This window comes from Poromitra crassiceps (genome assembly GCF_964638095.1).
Source record: "Poromitra crassiceps genome assembly, chromosome: 25".
NCBI classification, from domain to species: Eukaryota; Metazoa; Chordata; class Actinopteri; order Beryciformes; family Melamphaidae; genus Poromitra; species Poromitra crassiceps.
In genome coordinates, this window is record NC_139649.1 from 12,397,326 (window position 1) to 12,409,570 (window position 12,245).

Here is a 12,245-nt window from a genome sequence, read left to right on the forward strand (position 1 = left end):
ACACACACACACACACACACACACACAACTCTTCCACCCATCACCACCCCCCCACACCACCACATCATCACATTTGAATCCTTGTCATGATGGTGACGAGCTCAGGTGAGGACGTAAACAGATGCACAAGGTGGGAGAAAATCAGTTCTGCCGTTTTCGACATTCAGGCAATAACCATACATATTTAATGCATGTATGTTGTGTGTATCGTCTGCTGCATACGCATGTGACTTCTGCACGATTTAATCAAAACTTGAACCTTTTTGGGAATTGTTAACGTATTGCGACGTATTCCCATGAATACTCAAAATGGACGGTAATAGCAGATTACAAGGATGAGCCGCCTAACCAGTGATTTACCCCCCCCCCCTGCAGTCTATCATAATTTATTCTGCTTTTAAAGTTTTAATGTGAAATGAAATCTGAAATCTGAATGTAACTACGAATAATAATAATAAAAAGGTTTTGAACTTCAACATCCTAGCTGAAAATACTGCGGCAGAGAGAATAACAACAAACCACAACTTCTAGAGAATGACATAAAAAAAATTCAAGTTTGCCTGCAGCTTCACCACAGAAAAGCCCTGGAGGACAGGCTGGAGAGAAGAATGAGGAAAGTTCAGAATCTGATTTGGCGCGCTTCTGTGTTTTGCCTCGGGCACCTCGAGAGGGAAAGCTGCCTTGTCTTATTATTAAACCTGGTGAAAAACACCCTGCAGTCTGCACCTCGCCGACAACATCTAAACCTCTGCAGCAAAAGAAAACACACTACGTGATACTGTTGTAAATAGACAATTGAAAATGGCGACCAGTCAAAATGTCAATGAGTTGAGATTGTGCCATGTGCATTAACAGGCAGAATCAACAGGAAACTATCCACTCGAAGAAGACAATGAACAAAATGTCAAGCGGGTGTCTCCGTTTTATACACAGCATTGTGGGAAGTAACATAAAGTAACCCCAACCACCAACTCCAGTCATGGAATACAGTAATCCACATGGTCACCACTGAGAAAGGGGCTGATGCAGTCCTTAATCCTCATGGCTGAATTCCACCGCAAGCCTCTTAGCTTCCAGAGAATGCAACAGTTAGCCCAGGTCATGCAGCCTTGAGAAAGAGTTTTTTCTCAACAGAGAATGCAACAGTTAGCCCAGGTCGTGGAGCCTTGAGAAAGTGTTTTTCTCAACAGAGAATGCAACAGTTAGCCCAGGTCATGCAGCCTTGAGAAAGTGTTTTTTCTCAACAGAGAATGCAACAGTTAGCCCAGGTCATGCAGCCTTGAGAAAGTGTTTTTTCTCAACAGAGAATGCAACAGTTAGTCCAGGTCGTGCAGCCTTGAGAAAGTGTTTTTTCTCAACAGAGAATGCAACAGTTAGCCCAGGTCATGCAGCCTTGAGAAAGTGTTTTTTTCTCAACAGAGAATTCAACAGTTAGCCTAGGTCGTGCAGCCTTGAGAAAGTGTTTTTTCTCAACAGAGAATGCAACAGTTAGTCCAGGTCGTGCAGCCTTGAGAAAGAGTTTTTTCTCAACAGAGAATGCAACAGTTAGCCCAGGTCATGCAGCCTTGAGAACATGTTTTTTCTCAACAGAGAATGCAACAGTTAGCCCAGGTCGTGCAGCCTTGAGAAAGTGTTTTTTCTCAACAGAGAATGCAACAGTTAGCCCAGGTCGTGTAACAGCCTTGAGAAAGTGTTTTTTCTCAACAGAGAATGCAACAGTTAGCCCAGGTCGTGCAGCCTTGAGAAAGTGTTTTTTCTCAACAGAGAATGCAACAGTTAGCCCAGGTCATGCAGCCTTGAGAACATGTTTTTTCTCAACAGAGAATGCAACAGTTAGCCCAGGTCGTGCAGCCTTGAGAAAGTGTTTTTTCTCAACAGAGAATGCAACAGTTAGCCCAGGTCATGCAGCCTTGAGAACATGTTTTTTCTCAACAGAGAATGCAACAGTTAGCCCAGGTCGTGCAGCCTTGAGAAAGTGTTTTTTCTCAACAGAGAATGCAACAGTTAGCCCAGGTCGTGTAACAGCCTTGAGAAAGTGTTTTTTCTCAACAGAGAATGCAACAGTTAGCCTAGGTCGTGCAGCCTTGAGAAAGTGTTTTTTCTCAACAGAGAATGCAACAGTTAGCCCAGGTCGTGCAGCCTTGAGAAAGTGTTTTTTCTCAACAGAGAATGCAACAGTTAGCCCAGGTCGTGCAGCCTTGAGAACATGTTTTTTCTCAACAGAGAATGCAACAGTTAGCCTAGGGGTCATGCAGCATTGAGAAAGCGTTTTTAAGGTCCGTCACATCATGTAGGATCGGATATATGCATGGCAGAAAGTGAGGCTTTCAAAATAACGCAAACATAGTGATGATGAGTTCTGATCACAGTGGACCTATAAATTCCTCAAATGTTGTCCCCAAAACAACACTTTGGGATATGAAAAATCAGAGCATGAAATCATTGCGCTGACTGGGACATGGTAACAGTGGCTCCTCAAGGACTCTGAATATCTCAGTCCCTAATGCCCAACTGTGGAATCAACAGTTTTTAACAGTGTTTTAACACCCTGGCCCATCCAAGGCCCAGTAAAGCTGAATAGTGGTAGAGTAGCTTAATCCAGAGCTGAGGGCCTCAAGCCCTGCAGCAGCCCTGGGTCTAGTAGTCCTACCTGGCCTTGGCCCGGCTGCTGGTCCTGCGTAACAGGAGCTGCCGGGCCGCCGATCCGCTTCTCCCCCACGGCATCCTGGACCTGGACCTGGACCTGGACCTGGACCTGCGCTCGTCCCCCAAAATGGTTGTGAGCAGTAGGAAGCAGCAGCTGCCTGCCCCTGGCAAGCTGTTTCCTTGTAATCTCTCCTCGGTGCATAAACACATTAGAACAAGGACAGTCTCGCCGTGCTGCCAGGCACGTCACTGCATCACATCCTGGGGCAGGAAGGGGGCCTGAGGGTCTGCAGCATGGGGGGCTGGGGAGGGAAAGACCCTGAGACTGACTAACAGACTGTCTGAATGGCCAGTTGGATGGGGCTGGAGGACTGAATGGATGGCAGAGGCTATAACAGCTGTATGACTGACTGGCCAGCTGGTTTGGCTGACTAGTTGGCTAAAGCTATGGCTGGGGCTGCATCGTTTCCACCGCAGTGAGGGGGGGAATGGAGAAAACATCCTCTACATTAGCAACAACACGGTACAGTTACAGTACAACAACAAGACCAGGGTCCTCGAGAGTTAAATTCAGATCACAGAGCCTGGAAAAGGAATCTCTGCCTAATTGGCGCCATCAAACTGCATCGTGGTTTTGATTTACATCACTTTAGAAAAAGAATCCTACTAATCACGTCTTTTTATTTGAGTGAGATGTTGTACTGCTGTGAAAATTTAAGTTGAACTGTTAAAGGAACACTCCGCCCATTTTCAACCAGCTTTGTATCATTAGAACATCAGTAGTATATCAGAAAACTGTTTTGAAGTCTGTCATTTAATTTGACAGTTATTGAGTGTTAAAAGTGTGGACCAGTGACATCACTGGTCCACACTAACTCAAATTAATAACTCATTAACTCAAATCAACTCTCAATAACTGTCAAACTATTCATCATTCATCTAGTTTGACAGGCTTTAGCTCAGGAGGTAGAGCGGGTCGGCCAATGACGCAAGGGTTGGCGGTTCAATCCCCGCTCCCTCCCAGCTGCTGTCGTTGTGTCCTTGGGCAAGACACTTAACCCTCCTTGCTCCCGATGGTGTGTAGGCACCCTGCGTGGCAGCCTGCCGCCATCGGTGTATGAATGGGTGAATGTAGACTACCTACTGATTGTAAAGCGCTTTGGATAAAAGCGCTATATAAATGCAGGCCATTTACAATTTTTACCATGTAAACTGAGATGATATCACACCACAGGAGAGCGAACATCTGGGTTATTCATTGATTATAGATGGCACTGAATGGAACAATACAGTGATGTATGGTGATATATACAGCATGTAGTTCAATCTTTTCCATCAAAAGACAAAACACACTTTGTCATTTTATAATAAATGATTCTATAAGCAGTGTTTATGGATAAACATGCTATAATCTATATTTTCTCATGGTTCAGTTGCTAACATCGACTAGCTAACGTTACTGTATTAATTCTCCATAGAGATGAAGAGATAAAGGCCGCTGGTGAACTAGCGAGTCGCACGCAGAGCCGAGACCACATTCAAATAAAGCAAAGCAGTTGTGTGATGTCATCAGCAGCACAAAGTCAGTGGAGAAAGTTTGGACTCAAAGTTTGAGAGTTGGACCTAAGAAGCGCTTGCAGCCTGATATTCAATATCAGCACAAAAATGTGGTTGAGGCAGCGTTATTTATTTTTATTCTATTACAAAAAAGCAAAATAGTCTGAACATGAACATACAGTGCAAAGACAGTTTTATTAAAGTAGGCCTTGAACTGACTGTTGGAACTGTGATTTACTGACACTGTAGCTGTGTAGCAAAATGGATAGACTCATTAACTCACTTGTTCAAACCAAAACGTTCCCTCAAGAAGATGACATCAATTATGGACTCTCCTACCTCTCTCTGTAATATCCATCTGCCCTCGTCTGACCTGAGCTCTCTGTATTTGGCATCTTGACTACAAAGGCTGGCAGATAACTGAAAGGTGGTTGGTTTGATGCCCGGCACTAAGAGAGGCTATGATGACCTGGCAACTGACAGAGGCTGGTATTCAGCTCCAAGTACCCATCAATACTGCTGAAGAGACAGTGAAGAGATACGGGGGCTGTGCAAGCTTGGCAACCCTGTACTCTGAGTCTGAACTCAGTAGAAATAATCCAAAAAGGTTCATAGAGTCTATACTTTACTTAGATCGTTAGGTTTTCTTCTATATCAGACACAGGTTTTTGTTCCTACCTGACATGTTTCGACGGCAATACTTCCGTCATCACTGAACGCATACAGAGAGCCATGAGAAAACGTCACATCAGCACACCAGTCAAACCACACATAAAACTCAGACAACTGCTAGTGCACCCAAAAGACAAAATCGACCCAAACAATAAATGCAACGTCATCTATGAAATACCATGTCAATCATGCAATAAATCGTACATAGGAGAAACAGGACGGTCATTCATCACCTGCAAAAAAGAGCACCAAAAGGAATGTGAGAAGGAGACAGCAAAAAGACAGACACGGGCTATAAAGGAACAGGCACTACAAGAAAATCACAGATCACAGATCACTGCAAAAGGGAGAACCACATTATGGACTGGGATAAGGCCAAAGTCATCCGCACCCAGGACAACAAACAACAGCGCTGGATTATGGAGGCAGTGGAGATCAGGAAGCGGGCGCAAACGACGATGAACCGGGACGAGGGGGCTTACATGCTTTCCACCACCCGTCTACAAAAGAAAACTAAAAGAACATCTGTCCTCAATGGAATTGTGTTAATTTTTTTTCTGTTGCCATTGTAATTTTTATTTCTTTTGATGTATTGGTCAATTAAGTCTTGTTTATTTTGTTTTATTTTTTATTTTTTTGTACTATCTATGTATTATTATCTGTACTATCTCCTTGGTTATAATATATATATCTTTTAGAAATATATATAAATAGATATTTTTTTACATGGTGAGGTTCTCGATAAGCCCTTCTAGGGTTTCTTACCTCTCCAAGCACTGAAATGTTTTGTATTTTATTAATTTCCCCTCCAGGTGTAATACGCTTGGCATGTATTGTCTTTACAGTGCAAAAATCAATAAATCAAAATCAAATCAAACCACCTGGAGGAGCATTCTCAAACGGCGGAATGACAGCGGGGGGCGTGGTCGTCCTGTCAAATCTGACAGGACGATCACGCCTCTGTAAACAACATCAGCTGTTTAAGACACATCACACACCATCTAGTGACACCTCTGATGAAGACGGAAGTATTGCCGTTGAAACATGTCAGGTAGGAACAAAAACCTGTGTCTGATATAGAAGAAAACCTAACGATCAGTAGAAATATGTGTCACAACCAGCTTTATGTGTGTATTTAGTAGGTTTATCTGCCATTGTATCTGGGGGGGGGGGGGGGTTACAATTGTCTTGTAATTGACCAACAAATACTGTAATACTGTATACAACAATCTGTTGGGAGTCCAAATGCACTTACTTCAACAATAACCCGCTTGATGATGACAGAATGTATGGATGGACCTGTCTCTATTAACTTTACCACTATGACTACAGCTATGGACCACCAAGAATGTAAAGTAACAAATCTGCACCTATCATTTTATGTACATTTTGTCAGAATGTGTTGGAAGCATAGTTGCTGACCCATTGCGCTCTTTCAGTTCCTGTTACTGACTGGCCACAGATACCTAATATGACCCCACAGTCTCAACACACTAATGAGCCACTGCAACCAAACTATTTACACACATCTCATTCTCAGCAGCCACTGGTCCTCTAAACTCAGGGCCTCTTGCACGGTCGCAAGGGGCTCCTAAGATTTTGAAGACCAAGACACGGTTCTGGGATCAAGGCAAATTAAATCTACTGGTACTCTTGTCATGTGGGGAGATCTCACCCCTCCACAATACTTTACCATAGAACGCCAAAGTTTTACTTGGTCAAACCAGAAGCAATGTTTCAAATCAAGAGAGACCAAAGAACATCTCATTCAGATCCAAAACTTAAAAAAGAAAAAAGAAAAAAAGAAAAAAAAAACAAGAAGAAGAAGAAGAAGAAGAAGAAGAAAAAATAATGTTTTTATCGATTGGTTTGACCAAATTTTTTTTTTTTTTATAAGCAAATGGAATGGAACCATCAATGGTTATACCTGCTTTACTTCCTGCTTTACCATCTCAGAATGGTTGTTGTGAAAACTTAAAGGGCCTATAGTTTTATCAAGTGCACAAATCGTTCCCCGGTTTGAAATGGTTTGATTCATTACAATGTCCTAATCTACCTCAATGTGAAATTTTGTCATTTACTACATTTGTTTTGGTTATAAGAGAGCTTTGTACGAGACCTAGTTTAGGATATGCATGGAGGCCTGTAGGAGATTATTAATAGCCATTTGCTCAGTGCATTCACGTCACGGCCTTCACGTCACCCGTATAGGAGGGTCATTCTTCAGGATTGGACTCTGTTCATTCAGAAGCTTAAGATTCGGAGAAATCCACACGGTGTTTGTAGAAACCTATATTAGCTGTGCGATAAAACCAATCATGTGACATCCCAGACATAGTACAATGTGATTTGACCTATAAGGAGATCTTTCAGTAGGACATTCAGCAGAGCTTCATGATGAGAAATTATGGTTTCAGTTAGTTCTGTATGTCAAAGGAAATTAGGTGCCCATTTCTGGAAATATTTAGTTAACTGTGCTCTAATTAAGCAGCAGATCAGTTCATTTCCGCAGTGGAGATACAGGAAAGGTTTCTGTTGAAACACGTGGAGCATCCATATAGTGTGGGTGATGTACCAAAAGATGATAAAGAGTTTAATTCCATTTCATTTGGCAAAAAAGTGAAAAATGTTTGCTAACACAATACTAAAATAAAAGGCTAATACTTTTGTAGTAGAATGCTCAAGTCTCTGATTGACAAAATCAACACTTTTACCTACGGTAATCCTGTATATTTTAAACTTTTTTTTTTTTTTACTAATTTTTCCCCCAGATTTTTTTATCCCATTTTTATCCCCCATTAGTGCTAATTTATATTTATCCTGGTTGCTGCTCCACCCTCTGCCGATCTGGGGAGAGCCGAAAACTGGCTCCATGCTTCCTCCGAGACATGGGCAGTTAGCCAGCCGCTTCTTTTCACCTGACAGGGGAAGCTTCACTGGTAGGACATAGCACGTGGGAGGTTCACGCTATTCCAACCAGTCCCTCCGAACAGGCGCCCTTCACGACCAGAGGAGGCACCACATCAGCAACCAGGATATTGCATGTTTTGTTGCATGTTTTGGTGAAGGGGTTCCTATGTGAAGGAAACCCCCGGGAGGCACGGGGAGAACATGCAAACTCCACACAGAAAGGCCCTTTTTGACGACCCCACCCGGGGCGGTGGGCACTCGAGGACAAGATATTCAACTTCACGTAATGATTTATTCCTAAATGGATCCACGTGCTTTGGAAATAAACTCGTCAATATCAATACTGTTCTTGCCACTTTAGAAGCCCTGATGTCCATTAGATTGTATTGAGTACTAGAGCTCAGTGACGCCTCTTGGCTGTCACTCATGTTGAACTAACAGCCAGGACCACTGGGCTTTTTCAGGTAAACCGCTGGGGTCAATACAGTCAATTCTGTGGTGACATTTTCTTAGCCTGGTCAAACCATCCTGACCATGATGTGACCTCACATTCTGTTTCATTCTACAGATCAGTCTGGCCTCCAGCCCGCCCCCAGCTATTTTCAGAAATTACAAAGTGCACGGGCCAATCAGGGACCTGCCTCATAGAGTTGACAATGTAACTGGCCAATCAGGGACACCGCTGGCAAAACAGTAATGGCGGCTCCGGAAGCAACGAGCGGTAACATTAACGTTAGTAGAGCAAACACAGCCATAAAAGACCACCTTCTCATTCTATGCTCCCGACAAATGCAACAGACTCCAGGATACCTTATTTAGCCAAGTGATGTATTGTACAATGGTAATAGTGAGAACAGCCCATGAAAAGTCGCAATGAAACGCTATTATGTGCAGTACTGAGTGCGCTTTCACTCTCAAACGACCGTACATCAGCACATGAATGAATCACCAAACTTGTTTTTACTGAAAGCCGTTTTAGTTCTCAGCCCTGATACTAGCCTACTCTGTGCTGCTTTTAATCTCTCTCAATCATGCTCTCAACACAACACATTTACTTGGTTAAATGACTAAAAACGAACAGTTGCAAATCAAAGTTTATAGCCTATCACATGGGTCAAGAAATGTGGGGAAAACACAGCTCAGTGTTCAGGGCTCAGTGGCTTGAAAGCTGCCATGTTTGGAGAGAAGCCGTGCGTTGGTCGCGCTGTGAGAAAAAAAATCAGGCACACGATGGGCGCCCTACGGAGGTAGCAAATAACCACGCCCAACAAATGTACGTCATTTGACGCGCCCGGCCCTCGCTCCATCCCCGCGCCCTTCACGGCATGGTGAGCATAAAGCAGCCTTAAGGATGGCTGTGTGAACGTAGCCTAAGTGCTCATAGTCAGAGGGTACCTTGCACGAGGTGTGCTTGTGTTTTATTTAATGTACTTTATCAACTATTCCTACTGTTTGATTATTGTTTGTTTTGATTGGTCTTTGTTTACCTTGTCTGACTGTAATTTTGTAAACTTTTTACATGTGTTTTGTTGTAACAGGGCGCTCTTGTAAATGAGAGCTCGCTCTCAAGGGCCCCCCTGTATAAATAAAGGCAAAAAAAAATAAAAAAAATAGCGTTATTATTGCAGAAATAGACTCAATAACAACAATTAAACAAGAACAAGAGTACCGTAAATTCCGGACTATAAGCCGCACCGGTGTATAAGCCGCACCTGCAAAGTTGACTATTTTTTTTTTATATAAGCCGCACCGGACTATAAGCCGCGGGTGTTTTAATGGTATTTTTTTTTTTTTTTTTTTTTTTTTTTTTTGTGTGTTTTAATGTTTAATTACCATATGTAAGGGTTCATGCACAGAGGGGATTGTCGGGAAAGAGATGGCTGTTTGAGGAAGCTCCCATTTATTAACATTTCAACAAAACAACATAACACAACACCACCTGTGTTGTTTTTTACAGTGCACACAGTGTCATACAGTGTCATACAGTGTGGTGAAAAGAGGGCAAGAGAGGAAATTAAAACTTATTATAGTTATATAGGATTTATAGTTAGAAAGAGTGCTAAAAAAGAGAGATTTTTTTTTTTTTTTTTTTGAAAAAATCCATAGATAAGCCGCACCGTTATATAAGCCGCAGGGGCCAAAAAAGGCCAAAAAACGGGAAAAAAGGTGCGGCTTATAGTCCGGAATTTACGGTATACACCTGCAGAGTCTCTCTGTGGAAAAGACGTTTTCGCCATTCTTACGAATGGATTTGGATTGGATCTGGCGACGTTGATTGGCTGAAGGGAGTCGATGATCAAGGCAAGTCCTCACACTCACTGAATAACATGGACAGATTGGAGTCCAGACTGATACATAGAGCAAAACAGAATTATCATCAGGATGGTTATTTACCGGACTAACATTTTCTCTGAAAAATCACTGAAAACATTTTCCCATAAAAATGGTCCCACATCAAATCAATAAACAAATAATTGAGAGCCCAATTTGCTCGATCAAACTGAACACAGTTATCAATTAACATTTTTAAATGGATTCAATTGACACCAACGTTAGGATTAGCACAGTCCGTGCCGTGTCTTTCAGCTCTCTGGCGGCTGACCCAGTCACTTCTTTACACACTTGGTTCACCCATAAGCTCAACACAGATTAGAGAGACAGCAGAGATCACCTGGCCTTGGGATTCTGCCTTCCTCGTCAGCTCCCTCTGTTCATATATACATGTAGTACCTCATTACTCCCTCCTCTCTTCTCCATTGTTTTAAGCCACCGCTCACTTCCTGCTCTCTGTGGTCTCCACTCTCTCAGCATGTCACTTCCCTCCAGGTCAAGTACAGTAATACAGTAAAGCCCTTCATCACCTTCTTTACCAACAAGTGTCCAGTATAACCCCCCCACCACACACACACACACACACACACACACACACACACACACACACACACACACACACACACACACACACACACACACACACACTTCACCTATCATCCTTCAGCAAACAGCCCTTTCTTCTCACCACCATCTGCCTAAACTCCTCCCTCCCCTCCTTTCTCTGCCATCGCCCCTGACTGTCTTTCTCTTTCTTTTAGTCAACCGTAAGTCAAGCTCCCTCTCACCCTGTCTGACAATCCACCCTCAGCTCGCAGGCATTTACGCCTGGAGGAAGCACGGGGGAGAGAAGCGTCACGTGACCAATGCAGATGGCATGTGACAGCCAGCACAGCCTCAGGCCCTGCTCTTCCACCTCGTGGCAAGCAGGCCACACAGGTCCCAGTGCCTGTGCACTGAAGGAGAGAAGAGTGGAGAATTGCATGTGGAGAGAGGAGAATTTGAATTAAAAAAAAACCTTCTATTGAAAAGGTCCATCGTAAAGAAAAACACACTCAATGTGGGCCTGAAACAACTGAGACGATCAAAATCAAGCCAGCCAAGTGGCACATGAACAGAGACAGTCAAGCAAGATAGAGACCATCAAGAAAACGGTAAACAAAAACAAAAAGCAGTCTGCCATTATCAATTCACAGTTCACACACCCCTGCATAGCTGTACACACACACAAACGCATACACACACACACGCGCACGCGCACACACACACACACACACACACACACGGAAAGCATAATCAAAAGCCAAATGACAAGGATGTGCCATCATCTTGTACAGTACACAACACCTCCTGCAACCCCCCCCCCCCCCCCCCCCCCCCCCCGCATGCCTCACCCTAAGGCGAGCCGCAAGCAGCCCCTTCATCATGAAAAGAGGGTCCACCGACCCCTGTCCCTGGATCCGGTTTTTGGGGAGAGGACAGGAGAGGAGAGGACAGGAGAGGAGAGGAGAGGAGAGGAGAGGAGAGGAGAGGAGAGGAGAGGAGAGGAGAGGAGAGGAGAGGAGAGGAGAGGAGAGGAGAGGAGGAGTTTAGTTATTGGTGTTGCTTTGACTAACAGGCGCATGGTGACACAGAGCATGGGCCATGCAGCATGTCACTCATATTTCAATAACTGGAAACTCCATATTAAAACCACAGCCACACGCACGCACACACACACACACACACGTGTGGGAGTTAATTGGATGCAGTCAATGCGGGTTTGTTTTAAAACTGATGACAACAGTGTTCCACTGAAACCAATGTTTTGAATTTAAATTAAAATAATTGTAAATAGCTACTGCACAGCTTACTCATACAGTAGGCAAATAGATTTAGATGAGATGGAAAAAAGGATCATACACGCAATTTCACTGGATATATGTAGGCAGGATTCTGTTTCAGTGATCCAAGTCCTGAACACACACGGGGACCCGTGTGTGTGTGCGTGTGCGTGCGCATGCGCGTGGGCGCGTGGGCGCGCGTGTGTGCGGGGGTGTGTGTGTGCGCGTGTGCGTGCGTGCGCGTGTGTGCCTCACATTCACCCATTCGCACTCACACAAGGACACTTCGACGCGCTGCCGGGTGGA